We start from the raw sequence: 27186 nt of genomic DNA on the forward strand, positions 1-27186 counted from the left end.
AGTAACGTTGAGGACTTCGTGTCCTATTCCCAAGCCGTGTATTTAGCCATGCTGAAGACTCGTAGGAAACGCAAGGCAGTTACCAAGGCTATTATAAATAGCCATCTCCTCTCTTTGCCGAACGACAAGTTTTTGCACGCTCAGTTTTGCGAAAGCTCTGCCAAATTTTCCTTTCACGCCTTTGCTTATTTTTCTTCCTTTCCAGCATTGTTCATTTTATTTATTTCTTTTGCAAGCTTTACTTTCTCTTTTCCCTTGCAATTTATCTTTCCCGTTTTTAGCTTTTAGATATTTTTCGCATAATAGTTTCTACACCGGAAACTACTGTGCAACTTTATACCGGATTTAACCTTACGTTATATTCGAGTTTTATTTCCTTGATTTATTTTACTGCTTAATTGAAGAATCGAAGAACAAATCCTACCGGCTTGTGGTGGAGTGTTCAAGACCATTGTATTACGCATTCAGGTTCTTTAATTGTTATTTAATTTTTTATGTTTTATTCTATTGTTTATTCATATTGCCTGCCTGGAATGAGTCTGTTTATGCATGATATAAATTCTTGTTTATTTAGCATGTCTGGCTAATTTGCCTAGGTATCGGTATGTAAAGTAAGCAGAATAAGGGATCGAGACTGAGTCGGTCTATCTAAACTTAAAATCAAAATCAATCTTTTTATGGTCTCAACTTACAGGTTTAATAACAAGATTTTTTACAAAAGTAAAAGACATAAAGAAGTTAAAATCAATAGAGCGAGAGTTTGAGATTTTAACTGGACAGTGTAAGTTAGGCATTAATTCTAGATCAGGGCGAGAGCAAGTTTTAGAGTTAATTAAATTCTGACCTTTTCCAAAAAGTATTTTTAAAGATTGAATGTGAGGACGAGAGTTAAGCATTTGGATTTAATTATATAACCTAAGTCAACAGAGCGAGAGTTTGAGATAAGGGTGTTTAAAACGGTCAGTATTTTCTTAAAAAGAGTTTCTGCAACTTTATTGTTTTCAAAATATGGTTTTTGACTTAATTATAAGTGACAACAACATTAATATAAAATCATGGTTTATTCAACAGAGCGAGAGTTTGAGATAGAACCTTTAACCAATAAAGTTAACCGAAACGATTCATTTTAAAACCAAGAAACCGACAAAGACTTGATTCCCTAGTTTTGACGAATTACATACCGATATCCGTTTTATTAATATTTAATCTAGACATTAGTTTAGCTCTTAGTTTTTCCCCAAACAATCAAACATCTTCACCTTAGATTTACGTAGTAACTTTAGATAACGGTATATCGATTCATAAGTCCCTGTGGGATCGATATCTTTTAAAACTACGCGATAGAACTGTGCACTTGCAGTTTGTATCCCATTCTCGACTCACCCAGTCGAGCGATCAAGTTTGTGGCGCCGTTGCCGGGGACTTTTATTCAATCGATATCGTAACTTTTCCGTTACGCTGTAGAGACTAAGGTTTCTTTTTCTTCTATTTTCTTTCTTTCGTTGATTTGTATGCCACGCACTCGCTCTCAAGGCGAACCGCTCTATTTACGAATCAACGATATAGAACTATATCTCCGAGTCTTACAACGAATTCGGGAATATCGTGCTGAAAACAATCTCCCTCCTATAGACCTTCCTGATCTCAAAGATTTTCCTTCTTTAACCGAGATGGCAGAACCAGCTCGTGCTCTTAGAGATTACGCCGCTCCATCGCAAGATGAACCGCATTCAAGTATTGCTCCGCCCGCAATCGAAGCAAACAACTTTGAACTTAAACCTTCGTTGTTGCAGGCTGTGCAACAGAACCAATTCTCTGGAAATCTTACCGAAGATCCAAACCTTCATTTATCCGTATTTGTCCAATACGCTGATACTGTTAAAGCTAATGGTGTCACTTCAGAGGCAATTCGACTTCGTCTTTTTCCTTTCTCATTAAGAGATAGCGCTAGAAGATGGCTTCAATCTCTTCCTTCCAACTCAGTCACCACATGGAACGAGTTGAAGAAAGTTTTTCTTGCCCGATATTTTCCACCAAGCAAAACAGCTATGTTAAGAGCCCAGATAAACGGATTTAAACAGAAAGACAACGAGTCTCTTTTCGAAGCATGGGAAAGATACAAAGACATGATGAGACTTTGCCCACACCATGGTTTGGAAGACTGGTTAGTAATTCACACATTTTATAATGGTCTCTTATACAATACAAGGTTAACAATAGACGCCGCTGCAGGTGGTGCACTAATGAACAAACCTTATGCTGATGCTTACCAGCTTATCGAGAGCATGGCCCAAAACCACTATCAGTGGGGAACCGAACGAACAACAGTGGAAAAACCTCAACCGAAAACTGGCATGTACGAGATAAGTAACCTTGATCACGTCAATGCAAAAGTGGATGCTTTGGTCCAGAAGATTGAAAGTTTAAACGTATCGCCTCCAGCAGCCGTGGTTGCTATAACTCAGAATTGCGAGGTCTGTGGAATCCAAGGCCACACTCCTGCGGAATGTCAACTCTTGACTGGAATCCAAACAGAGCAAGTAAACTATGCTCAAGGAAGCCCCTATTCGAATACCTATAATCCAAATTGGAAGAACCATCCAAACTTCTCATATAAGAATAATAATGCTTTATACGCACCTGGACAGTCTCCAAATCAAGCCCCATCTATACCTCCAGGATATCAGAAACCGAATCCTAACAATAATACCCCTAGAAAATCCAACTTGGAAATCATGATGGAAAACTTTATAGCTTCCCAACAACAAACCAATAAAGATTTCTTAAACCAGAACATACACACTGGCGAACAACTTAAACAACTCGCAAGCAAAGTAGATGCCTTGGCTACCCATAACAAAATGCTGGAAACGCAAATATCTCAAGTAGCTCAACAACAAGCACCTACCGCTGCACCAACTGGTACATTCCCTGGACAGCCCCAACCCAATCCGAGAAGCCAAGCTCATGCAATTATATTGAGAAGTGGAACGGAAGTGGAAGGACCGTCTGACCCAAGGATAGAAAACCAAAACCCTAAGAAATCAACTGAGGAAAGTGAACCTAAGGAAAAGGAAGAGAGTAATAAGGAAACCCTAGAAAAGAAGGAACCTTATGTACCTCCACCACCTTACAAACCACCTATACCTTACCCTCAAAGGCTTGTTAAAACCAAAGATGTAGGCCAATTTAGAAAATTTGTTGATCTCCTTAAACAATTAAACGTTACAATTCCGTTTACCGAAGCTATTACGCAGATGCCCTCATATGCTAAATTCTTAAAAGAAATTCTTTCTAATAAGAGGAAACTTGAGGATAGCGAAACCGTTACACTCCCTGCCGAATGTAGCGCTATAATCCAAAACATGCCCCCTAAACTCAAGGATCCGGGTAGCTTCTCTATACCCTGTCACATAGGAAAATTTGTCATCGACAAAGCCTTATGCGATTTAGGAGCCGGAATTAGCGTTATGCCCTTATCCATATGTAAGAAACTGGAGATGGGAGAATTAAGACCGACCAAAATGTCTGTGCAATTAGCAGATCGTTCCATCAAATATCCTGTAGGAATCCTTGAAAACGTTCCCGTACGCATAGGTCAGTTTTACATTCCCACTGACTTCACAATTATGGACATTAGAGAAGATGATACGACACCTATTATACTAGGAAGACCATTCTTAGCAACTGCCGGTGCAATCATAGACGTAAAACGAGGACGACTCACCTTCGAAGTAGGTGAAGAAAAAATTGAATTCATTCTTTCCCAATTCTTGAAAGCACCTGCAATAGAAGATACATGTTACTTCATGGATATCATCGATGAATGCATAAAAGAAGCAGAGTCAGGAGAAGACAAACCATCAGACTATCTTTTAGAGGACAAATCTAAACAATGCCTAGCAATAACACCAGATCCTACGCAGTGTCTTAACAAACCAACCCCTGATTTGAAAACACTTCCCAAAAATCTGAGATATGAATTCCTAGACTTAGAACTTGAACGACCTGTGATAGTTAATGCAGATCTAGGAAGACTCGAAACAGAAAAACTCCTACATATCTTAAGAAAATATCCAACTGCACTAGGATACCACATCACCGATCTTAAAGGAATAAGCCCTTCTATTTGTATGCACCGCATCATGTTAGAAGAAGACTGTAAAACCTCTAGGGAACACCAGAGAAGACTAAATCCGATCCTAAGTGAGGTAGTAAAGAAAGAAATAACCAAGTTATTAGAAGCAGGTATTATATATCCTATATCTGACAGCAAATGGGTTAGTCCTGTACACGTTGTACCCAAGAAAGGAGGCATAACCGTTATTGAAAACGAAAAAGGAGAAACTATAACTAAACGAATCGAATCGGGATGGAGAATGTGCATTGACTATAGGAAACTAAACAAAGCAACCCGAAAAGATCATTTCCCTTTACCATTCATTGACCAAATGTTAGAACGATTAGCTAAACATTCACATTTCTGTTATTTAGACGGTTATTCAGGCTTCTTTCAAATACCAATTCACCCTGATGACCAAGAAAAGACAACATTCACATGCCCTTTTGGTACCTTCGCGTATAGACGAATGCCGTTTGGTCTGTGTAATGCCCCTGCAACTTTTCAAAGATGCATGATGGCAATATTCGCCGACTTTCTCGAAAACATCATGGAAGTATTCATGGATGACTTTTCTGTATACGGACAAAGTTTCGAAGAATGCCTTGAAAACCTGGAAAGAGTTCTTGAACGATGTGTAAAAGTAAACTTAGTACTTAATTGGGAAAAGTGCCACTTTATGGTACAAGAAGGAATTGTTTTAGGACACATCATCTCGAACAGAGGAATTGAAGTAGACAAAGCCAAAATAGAGGTAATCGAAAATCTTCAACCCCCAAGAACCGTGAGAGAAGTACGAAGCTTTTAGGACACGCCGGTTTTTACCGACGATTCATCAAAGACTTCTCTAAGATAACTAAACCCTTAACCGGACTGTTGATGAAAGATGTTGAATTCATATTCGACGATAACTGTTTAAAAGCATTTCAAACTCTTAAACAAGCATTGATCTCCGCACCCATTATGCAGACACCAGACTGGAATGAACCATTCGAAATAATGTGCGATGCCAGTGATTATGCTGTAGGTGCTGTTTTAGGACAAAGAAAGGATAAAAAGCTTCACGTTATATATTACGCTAGCAGAACCCTGGATGAAGCGCAGATGAATTATGCCACAACCGAGAAAGAACTCCTAGCAGTGGTATTTGCGCTAGATAAATTTCGTTCTTACCTGGTAGGAGCCAAAATAATAGTTTACACTGATCACGCTGCTATCAGGTACCTTTTAACAAAAAAGGATGCTAAACCTAGACTCCTAAGATGGATCTTGTTACTACAAGAATTCGACTTAGAAATCAAGGACAAGAAAGGAACTGAAAACGTAGTAGCAGACCACCTCTCTAGACTTGAGAACCTTGAACCAGAAAGAACATCCATTAATGATGATTTCTCGTATGATAAACTCATAGCTACTTTGGAAGAGAACAACTCCGACATGCAAGTAGAAACCACCTTAGCTATATCTGTCATACCATGGTACGCTGATCTAGTCAATTATTTAGCTGCCGGAATAGTTCCACCTACTTTATCTTACCAGCAGAAGAAACGATTCTTCCACGACATAAAACACTATTACTGGGATGATCCCTTACTTTTCAAAAGAGGCCCCGATGGTATTTTCCGTCGATGTATACCCGAAGAAGAGGTAGAAAATATAATCCAACACTGTCACTCTGCGCCTTATGGTGGTCACACAAGTACATCCAAGACCTGCTCTAAAATCCTACAAGCTGGCTTTTATTGGCCAACTATATGGAAGGACGTACATGCGGCTATTAAGGAGTGTGACAGATGTCAACGCACGGGAAACATATCTAGACGTGACGAGATGCCACAAAAAGGTATTTTGGAAGTAGAGATTTTTGACGTGTGGGGGATAGACTTCATGGGACCCTTTCCATCCTCTTTCGGTAACAAATACATACTCGTGGCAGTTGACTACGTATCAAAATGGATCGAAGCTATAGCTTCTCCAACAAATGACACCCGAGTAGTAACTAGACTCTTTAAAAATATAATATTTCCGAGATTTGGCATCCCAAGAATAGTAGTCAGTGATGGTGGATCACACTTTATATCCAAGGTACTCGAAAAACTACTACTTAAATATGGAGTGAGACATAGGATAGCAACACCTTACCACCCTCAAACCAGTGGACAAGTGGAAGTATCTAACAGAGAAATCAAGCAAATACTAGAAAAAACGGTCGCCACTTCAAGGAAAGATTGGTCATTGAAATTACCAGAAGCTTTATGGGCATACCGAACTGCTTATAAAACTCCCATAGGGACGACCCCATTTAAGCTCATTTATGGAAAATCCTGTCACCTCCCGGTAGAATTAGAACATAAAGCCTATTGGGCTATTAGAAATTTAAATTTGAATTATAAAGCCGCCGGTGAAAAGAGAATCCTTGACATAAACGAATTAGAGGAACTCAGAAGAGACGCCTATGAAAATGCCAAAATCTATAAAGAAAGAACAAAACAATGGCATGACAAGCGTATATCAAGGAAAGTCTTCAAGCAAGGCGACGCAGTACTTTTATTTAACTCTAGACTAAAGTTATTCCCGGGAAAACTACGATCCAGATGGTCAGGACCTTTTCATATCACTAAAATCTTTCCCAGTGGAGCGGTAGAAATAAAAGGACAATCTACAGAACCGTTCACCGTAAACGGGCAACGTCTGAAACATTATCACTATGCGGAAACCAACGAGGATTCGCAAATTCTACACTTAGACGAAACGCCCCCAGGACTCATAGACTATATTTAACAGTTTCTTTGTCGAGCTTGCGACATTTAAACAAAGCGCTTAGTGGGAGACAACCCACAAATTAATCTGTTATTTTATTATTCTATTATTATTATCATTTCTCTATTTTTCTCTTAATTATTCTTTTAATTTCTATTTAGTATTCATTATTGATTTATTCAAAAAGAAAAAAAATATATCTATATATAATAATAATAATTCTTTTCTTCTTTCGGCATTTGGCCAAATCCTGACTTAAACTCATGTTTCTTTTCTCTAGTTAACACTAACCAGATGGGACATTTTGATCGTATGGGTATCAAGTTCAGAGGAATGGCTCAGAAACGAAAGTTTGAAGAACTAGCCGCTAGAGAGATGCTACCTAGTTTATATGCTGATGATTGGGCTATGACTGCCCTTGGACTGAGACAGAGTGTCCTGTTTTTGCTGAATCAGATAGGATGGGAGACCTCCCCTATCCTGAGACATTTCACCACCTACCGGAGACTCACACTAGAATTCCTTAGTTCATTAATCTATCTACCTAGCCATGGAAAAGGAATTAGCAGAGGTTTTATCCAGTTCAGAATGTTCAATATGGAGTACCAATTTAATATTAGAGACTTCACCAACCTTTTGGGTTTCCTACCTCCTTTGATACATTCACTGTAAGCCAGGAAGAACTTTTTGAATATAGAGAGCTTGAACACTTTTGGGGTAAGCTGACTGGAAATGATGAGCCCGAAGAACATGAGTTTCTCTCTGGAAACATACATAACCCGGCTTTTCGCTATTTCCATAAGATCCTGACCCACACTTTATTTGGGAAGAAGCCAAATAGTACTTCAGTTTCACGTGATGAACTCTTCATCATATTTTGTGCTTCCCAGAACCGTCCAGTAAACGGTGCTACTTTTATGTTAGCTAATTTGGACCACCTTATCCAGGATGAGCGAGCACCCATTAGAATAGGCGGTTTGATCACTATGATAGGTAATGCTATTGGACTACGTCAGCCTATGCTTGACCTTAACCCTTTTTGTGGCATTACTACTATGAGTATACCCTTCCTCTTCAACACTATGTTTATAGCAAACATAGGGTCTGATGAGTTCGAGCTTATTATTGATAACCAGGTTCTCTGCCTATTCACCATGCCCGATCCTAGAACTAGTGTTCATAATCAAAGGAACTGGCTCTATAACCTGAATGAAACCCCAACTCCGGCTGGATCCACTGAATCCATCCAGGATTATGAGATTTGTGACGACTATGAGCACTATGTTGACCATATCTCTCTTGCTGAATCTGACCCTCAGACACCTTCCGGCTACTATGATATTGATCCTCCCCTCAGCCTGTCCTGACCGAAGAATCAGTCATGCCTGACCTCCGACATCATATGCCAGGAACAGATATTAAAACAGTCATTGAAGCCTTGATGTCAGAGCAAGACGCCCTCAGGGAAGATTTCCATAACTTGAGACTTGAAATCCTAGAATGCATGAGCAGAACGGCAAGTCAGTTACGTATGTTACGGCATCATGTTAACTCTTTTGCTCCTCCGGCCAGAGATCCGAAGATAGATGGAATTTAGTTATATTTCTTTCTAAGTTATTTAGTTTTAGGCTAGATTTTTTCATTAATGTTGTTTGAATTCATGTTTATTTCTATTTCATTTCATTATTTTCCTTCCCTGTAATACATTATGATCATTTTTATTGAAGCTGTTTAATTAATTTTATTATGCAATGGCTATTATGTTCTACTGTTGTTACCTACTATTATTATTATACAAAGCAAGTAAGCGTGCACAATGCATTAAAATTGCATACTAAAAATGATCATAAGCAAAATGAAACATTAAAATACGCTACCAAAGTAATTCTGTGAAGCGCCACTGAAGCCTTGCCAAAAAGGAGGTGTGACGAGCGTCACACACTCCATGACGAACGGCACGCAAAACGCCTGTTACGAACGTCACACCCCTGTGACGAGCGTAACACCCTTCAGACAAGTGAACGTTAAGGAGCCGTTGGAGACGAACGTTAAACTTTAATTTTTTTACATTCCCCATTCATTTTTCATTTACCACACTTAATTACTTTTCAACCACTTTTTCTTTCTACCTTCCAATCCTTCTCCTATAAATACCTACCAAAACTTCCTTCATTCACCACAAAACAATTCTCTCATATCAAACACACTTCTTTTCCTTTCCAAATCATCCCTTCAAAAATTCATCACAATGGCGGGAAATCAAAATTTCGGAAATATCATCTTCCGATCCGGAGATGACAACTATCAGCAAGAGCAATTCGAGCGCTTCCAACAGCGAGGCGTCGCTCCCACCAGGTACCCCGATTTAACTTGTTTACAACAATTGGGCTTACTCCAAGGTATCGAGTGGATGCTCCGTAAAGCCGATTTAACCTTCCTTTGCACCCATAACCAACCCACCTACCCTTCCCTAACCTTAGAATTCCTAAGTTCTTACGACTACACCACTCCCGCCGGTGAAGGTGAATTTCTAACCGGTACGGCAACCTTCCGTATGTTTAACACCGAGTACTCTCTAACCCAACACCAATTGAGTGCCATGCTACAATTTCCCACAGAAGGTCTGCTGCATGCCAGAATCCCTCCAACCTCAAACTGGAACACAGTTCTAGTTTTCGATCTTTTTAAGAAAATTTCCGGTATAAATACCTACAACTGGGAAGAACTCCTTCTCTCCCACATCCATAACCCCACCATCCGTTATTTTCTCCGTATCCTGCAAAACACACTTTTTGGAAGACCAAACAACAGTAAGGTTAACTCGAAGGAGTTATTTTTCCTCCAGTGCGTTTTCGAACTGGATACTAAGGTAAACGCCGCCTCTTTTCTCTTTCATCATATCCGCACCTTATGTGCTAGAGGCCGGCAACCCTTTATAATTGGTGGATTAATAACCTCCATAGCACTTGGCCTGAACCTAGGGGATAAACTCCAAACTTTAGAATCCCTACCTCCCCTGTCTATGGATATCAGCTATTGCCGCTCCAGCCGCCTGATTAAAAACAGAGTAGGTGGAGGCTATTATCTTATGGTGAACAACCAAGCAGTCCCGAGTGTTGTGCTACCCAATACCACCCTAACTGATGTCACAAACCCCGACCGCCACCTCTACGATCTTAGCGCTCCTGAAACCACCGAGCCTTCACAAACAAACCAGCAAACAGATGAGTTTGAAGAAATGGAACAAGGTGATCATCCGCCAACACAACAATCAGTCCCGCTAAACCCTTCCAGTAATGCAGCCGGCCCATCCTCCCAACGTCGTCGACGACGAAGGCCTGCGACCAACGATGACATTATGGATGCTATCGATGGTATGCAGGCACAGAATACAGAGATGATGCAGATGATGCGTCAAATGCAACAGCAACAGGACGCTCGGAATGCCATAACCGACCAGCGGTTTACTGAATTGTTCAACAGGTTCGACAACTTAGACATACGTCAAAGATCACCAGGTCCAAGAACCAGAGGCGGAAGGCAGCCTTAGTTGTTATTTTCTTTTTCCTTTCCATCTTGTATTTCATTTCCTTAAAACATTGAGGACAATGTTTAGTTTAAGTATGGGGGGGGAAACAATATTCTTTCCATTCTCATTTTTTTTTCAAGTATGTTATTTTCCCTTTCATTGTTATTTCCCTTTCTTATTATGAAAAAAAAAAAAAAAAAAAATATTATTATAATATATATTTATTTTAAGTTAAGTTCCTAAGTGTGAAAATTTTCTATTATCTATTCCCCTCAATTTCCTGAGCCATAACAAAAATTTTAACACACCCAATAAGTATAAAGGTTGCTTACTTTATAAAACTTGAGTGAGATCAAAACAAAACCATTACCGTAACAACGCTCTGAGAACCTCAATATGTTAGATCAGGATAAGTACCTATTATACCAATTCCTTGAAGTTTTAGTTCTATGGCAACCCCAAGTAGTTTATACAGAAGTCAGCACCATCTTAATAGCAAACTACGTGGAGAGCCGATGAATATAAGTGAATGATCCCCAAAGTAACCTAAAATATATAAATATGTCAAGAAATGCACTAATTAAATTAGGTGATCCTTACCAGATCATTTGATCTAAAGGTTGCAGATCATGCAAAAGCACAATACGAAAGATCCATTATGAGTTGGTTCAGTAGGAATCTGGTACTGAACTCGGTAGGGCGGACTACGGTCCGATCCCCCGCAATTTGCAATGGACTGAATAATGAAGTTATCCGACTTATGTACCAGAACTTCTAGCTAAAAGCGGATCATAATCACTAACCGGTTACTCCACTATGTGCGCGAAAAGATAAAGGGCTTAATGTGATTTCGCTAGAATGAAAACGGGTAAAATAAGACTAAAGGAACCAGGATAGCTATCATAGGGTACTTGAAACTGATTGGCATAAAAATAGGGTTATCTAAGTTGTAACGGTAGTTGTTGATGTCAAGATTAAACCCAAAATCCTCTTAAACAAAAATCCATTCGCAACCTAGTACGAATTGAGGTGTGCTTTGAAATTTCACCTAGCTAAAACTTTTAACAAGTTCTATACTGAATTTTGCTTGAGGACAAGCAAAGATTTAAGTATGGGGGAGTTTGATAACATGAAATTATATCACATTTTAAGACTTAATTTAATTAGATTATATTATCATTTACTTTAATTTATCCCATTTTATCAGATATTATGCAGTATTTCTTTTCTATTTACATCAGGTACCCATTTTGAAGCAAAAGTGAAAAAAGGAAGAAAAGGAGGTGTAAAAAGCAATAAAAAGGAAACAAATAACCAAGACCAAGCCCAGCCCAAAAGAAAGCGCACGTTGCCCCTGTGACGGGCGTCACAAGGGTTGTGACGAGCGTCACGCGAAGTAGCCTTGTGACGGACGTCACACATGGTGTGACGAGCGTCACACCAGTCCACTAGCTTTTTGGCGCAAGTTACGCTCTCAGAAGAATGGAAGTAACGTTGAGGACTTCGTGTCCTATTCCCAAGCCGTGTATTTAGCCATGCTGAAGACTCGTAGGAAACGCAAGGCAGTTACCAAGGCTATTATAAATAGCCATCTCCTCTCTTTGCCGAACGACAAGTTTTTGCACGCTCAGTTTTGCGAAAGCTCTGCCAAATTTTCCTTTCACGCCTTTGCTTATTTTTCTTCCTTTCCAGCATTGTTCATTTTATTTATTTCTTTTGCAAGCTTTACTTTCTCTTTTCCCTTGCAATTTATCTTTCCCGTTTTTAGCTTTTAGATATTTTTCGCATAATAGTTTCTACACCGGAAACTACTGTGCAACTTTATACCGGATTTAACCTTACGTTATATTCGAGTTTTATTTCCTTGATTTATTTTACTGCTTAATTGAAGAATCGAAGAACAAATCCTACCGGCTTGTGGTGGAGTGTTCAAGACCATTGTATTACGCATTCAGGTTCTTTAATTGTTATTTAATTTTTATGTTTTATTCTATTGTTTATTCATATTGCCTGCCTGGAATGAGTCTGTTTATGCATGATATAAATTCTTGTTTATTTAGCATGTCTGGCTAATTTGCCTAGGTATCGGTATGTAAAGTAAGTAGAATAAGGGATCGAGACTGAGTCGGTCTATCTAAACTTAAAATCAAAATCAATCTTTTTATGGTCTCAACTTACAGGTTTAATAACAAGATTTTTTACAAAAGTAAAAGACATAAAGAAGTTAAAATCAATAGAGCGAGAGTTTGAGATTTTAACTGGACAGTGTAAGTTAGGCATTAATTCTAGATCAGGGCGAGAGCAAGTTTTAGAGTTAATTAAATTCTGACCTTTTCCAAAAAGTATTTTTAAAGATTGAATGTGAGGACGAGAGTTAAGCATTTGGATTTAATTATATAACCTAAGTCAACAGAGCGAGAGTTTGAGATAAGGGTGTTTAAAACGGTCAGTATTTTCTTAAAAAGAGTTTCTGCAACTTTATTGTTTTCAAAATATGGTTTTTGACTTAATTATAAGTGACAGCAACATTAATATAAAATCATGGTTTATTCAACAGAGCGAGAGTTTGAGATAGAACCTTTAACCAATAAAGTTAACCGAAACGATTCATTTTAAAACCAAGAAACCGACAAAGACTTGATTCCCTAGTTTTGACGAATTACATACCGATATCCGTTTTATTAATATTTAATCTAGACATTAGTTTAGCTCTTAGTTTTTCCCCAAACAATCAAACATCTTCACCTTAGATTTACGTAGTAACTTTAGATAACGGTATATCGATTCATAAGTCCCTGTGGGATCGATATCTTTTAAAACTACGCGATAGAACTGTGCACTTGCAGTTTGTATCCCATTCTCGACTCACCCAGTCGAGCGATCAAGTTTTTGGCGCCGTTGCCGGGGACTTTTATTCAATCGATATCGTAACTTTTCCGTTACGCTGTAGAGACTAAGGTTTCTTTTTCTTCTATTTTCTTTCTTTCGTTGATTTGTATGCCACGCACTCGCTCTCAAGGCGAACCGCTCTATTTACGAATCAACGATATAGAACTATATCTCCGAGTCTTACGACGAATTCGGGAATATCGTGCTGAAAACAATCTCCCTCCTATAGACCTTCCTGATCTCAAAGATTTTCCTTCTTTAACCGAGATGGCAGAACCAGCTCGTGCTCTTAGAGATTACGCCGCTCCATCGCAAGATGAACCGCATTCAAGTATTGCTCCGCCCGCAATCGAAGCAAACAACTTTGAACTTAAACCTTCGTTGTTGCAGGCTGTGCAACAGAACCAATTCTCTGGAAATCTTACCGAAGATCCAAACCTTCATTTATCCGTATTTGTCCAATACGCTGATACTGTTAAAGCTAATGGTGTCACTTCAGAGGCAATTCGACTTCGTCTTTTTCCTTTCTCATTAAGAGATAGCGCTAGAAGATGGCTTCAATCTCTTCCTTCCAACTCAGTCACCACATGGAACGAGTTGAAGAAAGTTTTTCTTGCCCGATATTTTCCACCAAGCAAAACAGCTATGTTAAGAGCCCAGATAAACGGATTTAAACAGAAAGACAACGAGTCTCTTTTCAAAGCATGGGAAAGATACAAAGACATGATGAGACTTTGCCCACACCATGGTTTGGAAGACTGGTTAGTAATTCACACATTTTATAATGGTCTCTTATACAATACAAGGTTAACAATAGACGCCGCTGCAGGTGGTGCACTAATGAACAAACCTTATGCTGATGCTTACCAGCTTATCGAGAGCATGGCCCAAAACCACTATCAGTGGGGAACCGAACGAACAACAGTGGAAAAACCTCAACCGAAAACTGGCATGTACGAGATAAGTAACCTTGATCACGTCAATGCAAAAGTGGATGCTTTGGTCCAGAAGATTGAAAGTTTAAACGTATCGCCTCCAGCAGCCGTGGTTGCTATAACTCAGAATTGCGAGGTCTGTGGAATCCAAGGCCACACTCCTGCGGAATGTCAACTCTTGACTGGAATCCAAACAGAGCAAGTAAACTATGCTCAAGGAAGCCCCTATTCGAATACCTATAATCCAAATTGGAAGAACCATCCAAACTTCTCATATAAGAATAATAATGCTTTATACGCACCTGGACAGTCTCCAAATCAAGCCCCATCTATACCTCCAGGATATCAGAAACCGAATCCTAACAATAATACCCCTAGAAAATCCAACTTGGAAATCATGATGGAAAACTTTATAGCTTCCCAACAACAAACCAATAAAGATTTCTTAAACCAGAACATACACACTGGCGAACAACTTAAACAACTCGCAAGCAAAGTAGATGCCTTGGCTACCCATAACAAAATGCTGGAAACGCAAATATCTCAAGTAGCTCAACAACAAGCACCTACCGCTGCACCAACTGGTACATTCCCTGGACAGCCCCAACCCAATCCGAGAAGCCAAGCTCATGCAATTATATTGAGAAGTGGAACGGAAGTGGAAGGACCGTCTGACCCAAGGATAGAAAACCAAAACCCTAAGAAATCAACTGAGGAAAGTGAACCTAAGGAAAAGGAAGAGAGTAATAAGGAAACCCTAGAAAAGAAGGAACCTTATGTACCTCCACCACCTTACAAACCACCTATACCTTACCCTCAAAGGCTTGTTAAAACCAAAGATGTAGGCCAATTTAGAAAATTTGTTGATCTCCTTAAACAATTAAACGTTACAATTCCGTTTACCGAAGCTATTACGCAGATGCCCTCATATGCTAAATTCTTAAAAGAAATTCTTTCTAATAAGAGGAAACTTGAGGATAGCGAAACCGTTACACTCCCTGCCGAATGTAGCGCTATAATCCAAAACATGCCCCCTAAACTCAAGGATCCGGGTAGCTTCTCTATACCCTGTCACATAGGAAAATTTGTCATCGACAAAGCCTTATGCGATTTAGGAGCCGGAATTAGCGTTATGCCCTTATCCATATGTAAGAAACTGGAGATGGGAGAATTAAGACCGACCAAAATGTCTGTGCAATTAGCAGATCGTTCCATCAAATATCCTGTAGGAATCCTTGAAAACGTTCCCGTACGCATAGGTCAGTTTTACATTCCCACTGACTTCACAATTATGGACATTAGAGAAGATGATACGACACCTATTATACTAGGAAGACCATTCTTAGCAACTGCCGGTGCAATCATAGACGTAAAACGAGGACGACTCACCTTCGAAGTAGGTGAAGAAAAAATTGAATTCATTCTTTCCCAATTCTTGAAAGCACCTGCAATAGAAGATACATGTTACTTCATGGATATCATCGATGAATGCATAAAAGAAGCAGAGTCAGGAGAAGACAAACCATCAGACTATCTTTTAGAGGACAAATCTAAACAATGCCTAGCAATAACACCAGATCCTACGCAGTGTCTTAACAAACCAACCCCTGATTTGAAAACACTTCCCAAAAATCTGAGATATGAATTCCTAGACTTAGAACTTGAACGACCTGTGATAGTTAATGCAGATCTAGGAAGACTCGAAACAGAAAAACTCCTACATATCTTAAGAAAATATCCAACTGCACTAGGATACCACATCACCGATCTTAAAGGAATAAGCCCTTCTATTTGTATGCACCGCATCATGTTAGAAGAAGACTGTAAAACCTCTAGGGAACACCAGAGAAGACTAAATCCGATCCTAAGTGAGGTAGTAAAGAAAGAAATAACCAAGTTATTAGAAGCAGGTATTATATATCCTATATCTGACAGCAAATGGTTTTTGACTTAATTATAAGTGACAGCAACATTAATATAAAATCATGGTTTATTCAACAGAGCGAGAGTTTGAGATAGAACCTTTAACCAATAAAGTTAACCGAAACGATTCATTTTAAAACCAAGAAACCGACAAAGACTTGATTCCCTAGTTTTGACGAATTACATACCGATATCCGTTTTATTAATATTTAATCTAGACATTAGTTTAGCTCTTAGTTTTTCCCCAAACAATCAAACATCTTCACCTTAGATTTACGTAGTAACTTTAGATAACGGTATATCGATTCATAAGTCCCTGTGGGATCGATATCTTTTAAAACTACGCGATAGAACTGTGCACTTGCAGTTTGTATCCCATTCTCGACTCACCCAGTCGAGCGATCAGTCATATTTGTATTGGTTCATCTGACACATGGTCATTGATGAACCAATTGGCCTTTAGACATTAGAGATTTCATTGGTCCAATGAGGGAATGAGGAAGAATATGGATGAAGATAAAGAGGGAGGGGAAGATAGAAACACAAATTAACCAAGGGAGGAATTTCATCAAATCAAAACCATCCATTCATTTTGGGAGATGAAATGTACATTTCATCAATCCCCTAAATCCAATGATTTTGATCCAACAAAAGTCAAATCAACATTGACCAAGGCCCAAACAGAAAGTCAAACATCACAAGACCATAAAAATGACTCAACAATATTTTTAAATATTTAATCAATTAAAATACATTTTTATTTGGTCAAAACCTAAAATCCCTTCAAAACACCAAATAAATGGCCAAGGGATTTATCCTAGGTCAAGCAAGGGCAAAGGACCTTAGACAAAAAATTTCATGATTTTTAAAAAGTCAGAAGTATTTTAAAATAATTAAAAATATGCATAAAAACATTTAATTCATTAAAATATCAAAATTAATCCAAAAAATAAATTTAATTCAGAATATGGAAGAGGAAAATATTTAAAGATTTTTGGTGAAAGTCCCATATTTTTTGGATTAAAAATGAAATTTCTATGAATTAAATAAAATAGAAGGATTAAACATAAAATTAGAATTAAAAAAAACAAAAAAAAAACAAGGGTCATCGGATCTCCCTTATTAATTGAGGTGACATATCTAATGGCCACGCATGTGGTGTCTACCATACAACCAAGTCAACACGCTGCAATGTGGGTAATTCAAACCAAAGGCCAGGATTAGATCATTGGACCATAATCAGTTGGATGTGAAGCTGCCAACACACCACCGGAGCCCTAGCTCCGGTCATCTTCTCCGGTGGACCTCACCAGACTGGTCCACCTTCAACTCAATGAAAAATGAAAAATAAGGACACTATTTCAAAGGAAAAATGCTCTGGAGCTCGTATCTGGCCTCAATTTTCTCAAATTCCAAGTATATTGAAAGATACATGGATTTGAATTTTGAGGATCATGAACTGAGTTGCTTCGATTTGACCTTAAACCAACTCAATCTAGTTGCCTACATTGGTAGGACTTTAGCCAACCAAAAATCAAAGAGAATGGTGAAGAATTGAGAGAGAACCGAAGAGAGAAAGTTTCTGAAAACTCACCTTCGAGGAGCTTGATTCTTGGTTGATCTTGCTTTCAATTGGCCTTGGCTGGACTTCAGATGTTTGCAGGAAGTGAATTGGATCAAAGAATGGGTTGGATTCTTGGAGTTTCAACTTCAAAACAGAAGTGAAATTAAAACTCAATTTTCAATTGAAAATCTTGAAGTTTATCCTCTAATGGTGAAAGGCAGGGTTGCAGGATCAAAGCTTAGGCAAGGTCTCCCCAATTTTGAGCATGAGGCAATGTATTTATAGGCTAGGCAATTGATTTCCACACACTTCCATTCAAATTCCAAAAATAGAAATTCTCACTTGCATGGATGCATGGGTGTGTGATAGGCCCATGAAGTGATGTCAAAAGGTCCAAAATTCATCATGAGCAATGCTGAAAGGGTGTCATGAAGTCATGCAATTGAAATTGGGAAATGGTAATGAGATTCATCCAAATGGGACCTTGAATAAAATCCATGTGCAAGTCATTCAATCCTTGGCCAAATCAAGTGATTTTGAATTTTTTGGAAAGGTGAGATCAAGATAACTTTCAAGTTGAACATTTTTCCATTTGAAGCTTGGATCATGATGAATTTTGAGGTGGAAGTTTGGAAAATCAAACGTATTTGAAATTTTTCTAAGTACCAAGTCAAATGTTCACTTCTTCCACCTTGAATAACTTTTTCTATGGGCTTAAAATGGAAAAAGTTCCTTCATCAAAGTTGTATCTATTTCAAACCTATTAAATATGGTCACAAATTTAACATCATTTGGATTTGGCATGAAGGAGTTATGCATTTTATAAGTTGAGGAAAATTGCTTATTCAATGGTAATGGCCCAAAATGACCTATAATGTTTCCTCTTAGCACCTGCCCTTGAAAGTAGAATTTGAAGTTTCTAAAAAAATAAAAGTTGTATAGGACTTATTGAAATTTATCATGAAACTTGGATGGCCTTCATATCATGAATATTGAGTAAGTTATGGTCCTTGGAAGTTGACCTCCTAACTAGGGCACAAACAAAATGACCTATAATGTTTCACCATAAAAAATGACTTTCCAGGCAAAACTAGCTCTTTAACTCAACATGAAAGTTGTTTGGAATGTCATAAAAAGTAAATTATCTCTTGGAATCATTTTCATATGACAAAAATTGTAGGAGATAGGGTCTAGGGAACCCCAGTTTTGACTAGTTGACTTTCTCTGTTCAAACCACCTTAAACCAACTTGCAAACTTGAAGTTTTATTGATCTTTGGGACTCATTGAGGATCATATATGTATAATATAATGTAATATGAAGTATCCCTTTAAATATTTGATCAAATATTAAAGAAACTTGTTGAGGAAGTCACACAAGATACCCAGATGAATTAGGGCTTCCAAGGCAAACAAGCTTCAAACTCTAGGTGATTTCTTGATCAAAATGATGGATGAAGATCATGGGGATACATATATGATATATAGAACCAATGTGAACCATTCCTTCATTGATCTCCTTGCACTGAGGGTCTCAATCCCTAACTGTGAGCTTGATGAGGCCTTGGTGGATGCACGCACTACCTACAAAAGGAACAAAGATATACATAGACATATTTTTGGTATTTTGGTTAGTAAATAATGAAAAACAAAGTATGATACAATAAAATATGCTTGGTGATCTCTCCCAATTCAAACCCAATGAATGAGGGATAAAGAGGATGCCAAGGTGTGATCCCAAAGCCAATGCATATGATTAGATAACATGAGGGATCTTAGGGTCAAAATTGGGGTCTTACAGCTGCCCCCATTTAAGGACATTCTAACTGAGGATATGAAGGTTAAAATCTTTGTATCGACTCAGTAGAATGGACTTAAATAAAAACATATAGAAAAAAAATTTGGTCCCTAAGAGACCTCATGATGCGTATGATATGAATGTTAAAATAATCTTTGTGGGGAATAAATTGCCACCAAGGAAAAGAATTCGGAGATACTTAAGGTCCAAATGAGCATAATCCATTCCATAAGAAAAAATCACTAGGGAGACAGAGACTTTGGGGGAATAAAAAGCTACGTATAGGCCAGGCTACGACTTAAAAACTACTAGAGACACGAGGGGATTTCCACGAAATAAATCAATGGAAGGACTTGGTCCGGGGATAAGAGAAATATGCAGGGGATAAGAATAGATCAGAATGAAACTGGAGTATTCAAACCAAATAGAGGGTTGGCGATTTCACTAAGGAAATACACACTCAAACTCAATTGGGGAAAAATGAACTTCAACACAAGAGTACCAGAGATATACTATCTACTACTAGTTACTGGGTAGGAAGATAATACATTGTGATAGAGGGACATCTATTACCGGTTAGGGTAAACATATCAAGGATGACTCACTGAGGAGAAAGAGGTGTATTCGTTACCTATTATTGGGTAAGAATGACCTACTGGGGAGAGAATTCAAATAGGATTTACAACTACCGGTTATTGGGCCGAAGACCAATGAGAGACCTCCTGAGTCCTAATTAAAGTGAACATATCAAGGATAAACTCAAAGGAGGAATATCCGTCATCAGTTTGGATGAACATATCAAGGATAGACCGCCTGGGGAAATAGGAATTATATCTATCAGTTACTGGATAGAATACCAAATAGAGAATATTCGTCACCGGTTAGGATGAACATATCAAGGATAGACTCAGAGAGGAAAGATAAAATAGGAATTACAACTACCGATTACTGGGTAGAATACCAAAAAGAGAGAAAATCTGTCACCGGTTAAAGTGAACATACTAAGGGTAGACTCTCTAGGGAATAAGAATAGGGATTACAACTACCTTTTTACTGGGTAGAAAACCTGAAAAGGAAGAATATCCATCACTGGTTAAGGTGAACATATCAAGGATAGACTACCTGGGGAAACGTGTAAACGAATCCGCTGGAGAAAGCAAAGGAAATATATTACACTTTACCGGGTATTGGGCAAAAGTAAAATACTCAAGAATAGAGAAGAATATTACCAGTTACTGAGTAATAGACTCTTAGGGGACGAAAATATCTATCTAGGTAATAGCTAGAAAGAAACAGCCAAACAAAGACTCAACCCAATAAGGATATAACTCAAGGGGAGCGGTTCCATCCAGATAATCAACTGGGGAGGAAACTGAAATAATCATCCACGAGGAAATAACTCAGTGGGGAATGAGAAAGGTTAAATTCTTTCTGGTTAAGGGGCTGACACTCTATAATTGAAGCAGGACAGACACATCAAATCTGCGTAGGTAAATGATACCACCGAAGCAGGGGATCAAAATAAAGAATCAAATGTGATAAAATGCATAATGAAATAGCTGATGTTGTGTTTTATGCATGGATATGTATGTATATGATTATGATTATGCTGACAAAACAATGCAAAGGATACAAATCACAAATATTTGAATCACTGCTGTAACACTCGGCTAATCTAAATACGATGGAAACACCAACTGGAGAACATGCTAGGGATGAGAATAAATTATCTAGCTCTGCACAAATCAGCTATGGTTGGGAAGGTCATGGAGAGCAGGCTTCCAATTAATCACGACAAACTCTACGGGGAGAAAATACTGCTGAAGGATGATCAACCAAACATGCCGAGGATAGAAAAAGGATTTGCTGAGGATCTGGATTGTCAACACTGCAGGGAATTTTAGGTGAACACCATATCAAATGAGAGAAAACCTTGCAGGGGACAAAAATCAAACATTGCTTAGAATCCAATAATTTCGGGAACAAGGGATCTTCATGTTAGAAGATGAACTCTCCCGGGGGACACAAGAGATAAAGCTCTGCATGAGGATCTAAGCAAATTGTTGGGGATGCTATGTCCAAGATCATCACATTCCTTAATAATCATCAAATTCTTCTTGGAAATTGCAAAATAAACCAATTCCAAGGAAAAGATAACCGGACCCGATTCACACAAAGGAGAAACTGTCGAATTTATGCAACACTATTATGCAAATGGAAACCAAATAAAGGTTCCGGATCTCCAGGGTTCAATCATAAATCACAAACTGTGAGGATACAAAACATGATTACCACAGTTAGGGAATATGAATTTGCAAAAGGGATCAATCATCGGCTTAACTGGAGATGAGACCCACTGACTTTATCGGGGATGATGAAATCACTCGGGGAGAATCTCATCAACCAAGTTGGGGATAAATGACAAACTGTTGGGGAGGAAGATAGTTACTGTACCAATTGCTTGGGTAAGACAAACAATGCTTCACACTTCAAGACTTACCTGTTCTCAGATTGCTATTTACATTCCTTACTAAAATCGATTATTCTTAGAGTGATGATTTTTATTATTTTGAGAAGAAAATAATTATTCATTGATTTATTTCAAAATTATCATCATAAAAATTCAATTTTATTTAGCAGAAGTAAATAAGAATAGAAATATTTGGATAAAAGCTCAACTATATTTAATAGAATGGTAGTCCGTAAATGACGAGACTCCATAGATCTTTACAAAGTTGAAAATGGTAATTTACATGGAAAAGGGGCTACATTGAATACAATGACCACTACTCTCCGTACCAACCTCAAAATCCATTGAGCTTGTCTTTAGTTGAGAATGATGAATCAAAACCAAATGACCTACTCAAAACTGCTTCCAAGATCGGGACCAGACGAATGCAGTTACTTTCCATAATCCCTAATTTTTTCCTAGATTTCCCCAAGGTGGAGTACTCAATCTACCAGGATAAATTTTCTGTTTTATGTCTCTAACTTTTTCCTGGATCGCCCGTTCGGGTTTTCAATCCACCGAGACGCTCATTTTTGCCTAAACCGTCCTTTCGGGTTTTCAACTTAGCGAGTTGGTCTTTTCTTTTTTAGGCGAAGTACTTCTTGACTGCATCGGCGTTCACAGAACGAGTGAACTCTTCACCATCCATAGTTGTAAGAATCAAAGCACCACCTGAAAAGGCTCTCTCAACAACATATGGGCCTTCATAATTAGGAATCCACTTTCCCCTAGCATCAGGTTTGAAAGATAAAATCTTCTTGAGCATGAGGTCACCTTTTCTAAACACATGAGGCTTGACCTTCTTATCAAAAGCTTTCTTAATTCTTTACTGATACAATTGACTATGACACATGGGAATCAATCTCTTTTCTTCAATTAAGTTCAACTGATCATATCTGGTTTGGCACCATTCAGCTTCTATCAACTTGGCTTCCATCAAAACACACAATGATGGGATCTCAACCTCCACGGGGAGCATAACTTTCATGCCATAAATAAGAGAGAGAGGGGTTTCCCCTGTTGAAGTGTGGATGGATGTACGGTACCCATGAAAAGCAAATGGGAGCATCTCATGCCAATCCTTCGATGTCACAACCATCTTCTGAATGATCTTTTTAATGTTCTTATTCACAACTTCAACAACCCCATTCATCTTGGGCCTGTAGGGAGAAGAATTATTATGTGCAATCTTAAAGTCTTTGCAAAGAGCTTCCACCATACTATTGTTCAAGTTTGATCCATTATCGGTAATGATCTTACTTGGCACACCATAACTGTATATAATCTAACTTTTGATAAACCTTACAATAACTTGCTTGGTTACATTTGCGTACAATGCCGCTTCAACCCACTTTGTGAAGTAATTAATAGCCACCAGAATAAAACGATGTCCGTTTGAAGCTTTGCGCTCAATCATATCAATTCCCCACATGGAGAAGGGTCATGGATAGGAAATGACATTCAACAGTGTTGGAGGAACATGAATTTTATCTTCATAAATTTGACACTTGTGGCATTTCTTCACAAACTTGCAACAGTCATATTCCACTGTCAGCCAATAGTAACCTGCTCTCAACATCTTCTTAGCCATAGCATGTCCATTGGAATGAGTACCAAAGGAACCTTCATGGACTTCAGTCATCAACATGTCTTCTTCGTGTCTATTCACGCATCTGAGAAAAACCATATCGAAGTTTCTCTTGTAAAGCACATCATCATTCAGGTAGAAATTGCCTGCTAATCTTCTCAAAGTCTTCTTATCTTTCAAAGATGCCCCAGGCGGGTAAATCTTACTTCGGAGGAAACATTTGATGTCAAAATACCTTGGCATTTCATCTTTGACTTCTTCAACAGCAAATACATGGGCTGGCCTATCAAGACGCATCACATTCAAATTAGGAACTTCATTCCAAAAATTCACCACAATCATGGAAGCCAAGGTTGCAAGAGTATCTGCCATCCAGTTTTCATCTTGAGGGATATGATGAAACTCAACCTTTGTAAAGAAAGATGAATTCCTCCTTGCATAGTCTATATATGGTATCAAACCGGGTTGATTCGTCTCCCATTCACCTTTGATCTAATTCACAACCAAAGCTGAATCTCATAGACGTCAAGATATTTGATTCTGAGATCAATGGCCTCTTCGAGCCCCATAGTGCAAGCTTCATACTCAGCCATATTGTTTGTACACTTCAAAGTTAATCTAGCTATTAACGGAAAATGAGTGCCTTGAGGAGTAATAATCACTTCCCCAATGCCATTACCATAAGAATTAACAGCTCCATCAAATACCATGCCCAACGGGAACTAGGTTATGGCCCTTCTTCAAGCAACGGTTCATCACAATCTTTCATCTTCAAGTACAAAATCTCTTCATCAGGAAAATCGTATTGCACTGACTGGTAATCTTCAATCGGTTGGTGAGCCAAGTGGTCAGCTAAGACACTACCCTTGATAGCTTTCTGAGATCGGTATTCAATACCATACTCAGATAGCAACATCTGCCAACGGGAAATCCTCCCAGTTAAAGCAGGTTTCTCAAAAGTGCACTTACTAGCGCAGACGCTTAGCATATTCTAGCGCAGACGCTTAGCATTTTGGATAACAACCAAGTAGTATAATTTAGCATATACTAGCGCAGACGATTAGCAACCCAAGCCAATGCACAACATGTCTTCTCAAGCATAGAATACCGAGTCTCACAGTCGGTGAATTTCTTTCTGAGGTAGTAAATGGCATACTCTTTCTTTCCAGATTCATCTTGCTGACCAAGAACACAACTCATACTCTCTTCAAGCATAGTCAAATACACGATCAACGGTCTTCCTTTAACAGGCGGAGACAGAATCGGAGGCTCAAGTAGATACTCTTTGATACTATCAAAAGCTTTCTGGCAATCCTCGGTCCAATCACAAGACTGATATTTCTAAAGAAGCTTGAATATAGGCGCACATGTGGCAGTCATATGCGATATGAATCTTGAGATATAGTTCAAGCGGCTTAGAAAACCTCTGACTTGCTTTTCTGTTTTAGTCGTGGGCATCTCTTGTATTGCTTTGACCTTGGCAGGATCAACTTCAATACCCTTCTCACTGACAATGAAGCCCAATAATTTACCAGAACGAACACCAAAAGTACACTTATTGGGATTCAAGCGGAGTTTGTACTTCCTCAAATGCTGGAATAGCTTCAATAAATGCTCAACAAGTTCTTCTTCATTACTCGATTTGGCAATCATACTGTCAACATAAACCTCAATCTCTTTATGCATCATATCATGAAAAAGAGTGGTCATAGCTCTCTGGTATGTTGCACCAACATTCTTTAAACCGAAAGGCATCACTCTATAATAGAATGTTCCCCAGGGTGTAATGAATATGGTCTTCTACGTATCTTCAGGTGCCATCTTGATTTGATTGTAACCGAAAAATCCGTCCATAAACGAAAAGACTTTGAATTTAGTTGTATTATCTACCAACATATCAATGTGTGGCAGAGGAAAATCATCTTTCGGACTAGCTTTATTCAAATCTCTATAATCAACACACATGCAGACTTTTCCATCCTTCTTAGGAACAGGCACAATATTAGCCACCCACTGCGAATATTCGGTTGTTACAAGAAAACCAACATTAATTTTCTTATGCACTTCCTCGTTGATATTTACTTCCATATTAGGATGAGTTCTCCTCAACTTCAGCTTGACCGGCGAGAATTCTGGATTCAACGACGATCCATGCTCCACAATCTCGGAGTCCAACCCCGACATGTCTTGATAGGACCAAGTAAACACATCAGAATAATCTCGAAGAAGATCAATCAACCCTTTCTTAGCTTTTGGGCACAATTGAGACCCAATCTTGACTTCCTTCACATCATCCTCGGAACCCAAGTTGACCAGTTCAATCTGCTCTTTAAATGGATGAATGGATTTTTCCTCGTGCTCAAGAAAACGAGATAATTCATCAGATACTTCTTCATCATCAATATCTTCCTCAACTTCAAACACAAGGAAATCAAAGTTTGAAGAGGGAGTAGGATCATTGTATTCAATGGGTTTGAGAACCAACCAGCATAATGATTTAATATTTTGATTTTAGAGAAGTGAAGTGCGAACAAATATTATGCAGATGGAAGATGATTGTTTATTTATGTTTTTTGTGATTACCATTTTTTTGAAAAAGCAAATAGTGAAAATAAAACATCATAGATGTGGATGAATAAAATTATACTTTATTGATGATAATAGTAAAATGCCTAACAATGTTCATTTCTCCCTTAGGCATATGAGAAGGACTTTTCTTAAAACAAATAAAACAAATTACTTAGAACGATGAATGACAATAGGAACATCAACAGCAACCCAATTGTTGCAAGTTTGGCCATGCGTTACAAAGTTGGCGCAAGCTTCGTCTTCATCACCACTGTCTTCAATAATGGAAGCTGAGTGTTGATCATTCCCATGAATGAACTCTCCACTGTGGAAAATTTTTTGCACAACTTTCACTTTGGCGTTGAACGGCCCTGGTTGAAATCCCAATCCATCTTTGTTCTTGTTCTCGACGACCTCTACAACACGACCCCATTTGCCAGTTTAAATAGCCTCTTGCGCATCTTTCAAAGAAGACATGGGTGCCGCAGTTTTCTTCATTTCATCAGCAATAGATAAGGCTTGGAACCACGTTCCAACCTCCTCTTCAGCATCAACGTACGTGAAAGATGACAAATGGCTCACCAACAATTCCTTTTCTCCACCAACAACGACAAGCTTGCCGTTCTTCACAAATTTCAGCTTCTTGTGAAGAGTAGATGTCACTGCTCCAGCTTTATGAATCCATGGCCTTCCCAACAAGCAGCTATAGGCCGGTGGATATCCATTACCTGGAAAGTAAGTTGGAAATCACTCGGACCTATCTTCACTTGAAGGTCCACTTCTCCAATGACAGTTTTACCAGAACCGTCGAACGCTTTGACTATCACGCCGCTATACCTCATTGGGGTGCCTTGATAAGAGAGCCTTGACAAAGTTGATTTTAGCAACACATTCAAATATGACCCAGTGTCGACCAACATGTTGGACAGAGTGTCCTCCTTGCAATTCATAGAAATGTGCAGCGCCAAATTGTGATTTCTGTCCTCCTCAAGAAGCTCTTCATCA

At 38.6% G+C, this 27186-nt stretch overlaps 2 pseudogenes; both read right to left on the reverse strand.

The window, feature by feature from the left end:
- Positions 1-2055: 2055 nt before the first annotated feature.
- LOC127124316 (uncharacterized) lies at positions 2056-2155 on the reverse strand (annotated as a pseudogene).
- An 11795-nt stretch (positions 2156-13950) lies between these two features.
- LOC127124589 (uncharacterized) lies at positions 13951-14050 on the reverse strand (annotated as a pseudogene).
- Positions 14051-27186: the final 13136 nt, after the last annotated feature.

The sequence above is a fragment of the Lathyrus oleraceus genome, chromosome 2 (assembly GCF_024323335.1).
Source record: "Lathyrus oleraceus cultivar Zhongwan6 chromosome 2, CAAS_Psat_ZW6_1.0, whole genome shotgun sequence".
NCBI classification, from domain to species: domain Eukaryota; kingdom Viridiplantae; phylum Streptophyta; class Magnoliopsida; order Fabales; family Fabaceae; genus Lathyrus; species Lathyrus oleraceus.